General features: G+C 38.8%; 1 long non-coding RNA gene across 1 annotated transcript; it reads right to left on the bottom strand.

Moving 5' to 3' along the window:
- Positions 1-3: 3 nt before the first annotated feature.
- On the bottom strand, positions 4-1,245 carry LOC109593302 (uncharacterized). The gene is made up of 4 exons (XR_002190876.1): positions 523-1,245; positions 266-451; positions 119-214; positions 4-70 (listed from the first exon to the last, which is right to left on the bottom strand). It is a non-coding gene; the product is annotated as an uncharacterized LOC109593302 (long non-coding RNA).
- Between the last annotated feature and the right edge of the window lie 7 nt (positions 1,246-1,252).

Below are 1,252 nucleotides of genomic sequence, written 5' to 3'. Positions count from 1 at the left end.
GATACAACAGCGCTGCTTGTGTTACTTGTATTCTGTGAGACTGCAAGAACATTGATGGTAGATTTTTGCTCTATACAAGAAATTAATTTAAAAAATAACAATTTTACTGTAGCAGTACCATCTTTAGCTTTATGCACATTAGATCTAGTCTTAGACTTTCTATTAGTTTTCTTGAGAGGCGTTTTCATCATACTTTTCTTAGCTGGCTTACCACCTAAAATGTATCATAACCGTACATGCACATTAACATAGCATTGTAATTTACTATCTGTTCTTTTCCTTTTAGCATTTCTCTTACTCTTTGCATCAATATCAGAGTCGCTAGCACAAGTGCAATCAGTTGTCACATCATCAGAATCCGAGTCATCACTTAATAATCCTTTCAAAAACTCAGGAGTATAAAGCTTATTAATGATCTTCTCGGCAACTATATCCACATCAATTTCAGTCCCTACATGTACATCAAGTAATACAATTTATAAGAAAATAATAACTGTACATAGTGTAGTTTTTATCACTTACCATGAGTCACTACAATTCCACCAAATACATTTTTCTTCAATCTTACGTGGCACTCTGTTCCAGGCTCCAACAAGTCTTCCTTATCCAATTCAATGATATTGTTAGCTTTTGCAACGCCCAAAGAGCGGTCTTCTTTGAAAAAAACAAGATAATAAGGCGCTGTAAACAAAGAAGTAAGATCTATGGTGGTACACAGGTGAGAGCTTACGGCACTTTTTAATCTGCAGAGATTTAAGGTCTTGCCTCAGACTCGTGGTGTACTGTAACTCTTACTCTTCCCGTATCTCTATTGCTCTCCACAAGCCTCGTACTATGATGATGGGCTCTGATCCTTTGGGCTTTAGCTAGCACAGTCTCCTTCGATGTCTCCTCGAATCTCTCTCTAGCCAGCTGCTCGTTGCTAGTAGTTACTACGGTTACTACCGTACTCTTACCGTACTCTTACGTAATTAAAAGGTAATTGAACCGCACCTCCCAATTCACTACTGTCTCGCTGCGCATGCGCAGAGTACAGAAGCGAACCGTCAACGCAATTCAATCGCAGCGTCAACGAAGTATAAAGGTAACTGCGCAGTAGCTACTTAGCCTTTTTTGTGGTATACTGTATATCCTTATAAGGAAAGAGAGTGTCCTTCCCTCTACAAAGAGTGTGTCTGGTGTATTAGAATACATTGAATCATTGAGTATCTATGACTGGACACATAAGTAGGACTAGGACTAGGGTAGTAGG

The sequence above is a fragment of the Amphimedon queenslandica genome, unplaced genomic scaffold, assembly GCF_000090795.2.
Source record: "Amphimedon queenslandica unplaced genomic scaffold, v1.1 AMPQUscaffold_2089_Cont25907, whole genome shotgun sequence".
Lineage (NCBI taxonomy): Eukaryota > Metazoa > Porifera > Demospongiae > Haplosclerida > Niphatidae > Amphimedon > Amphimedon queenslandica.
This window is presented reverse-complemented; position numbering and strand designations above follow the sequence as displayed.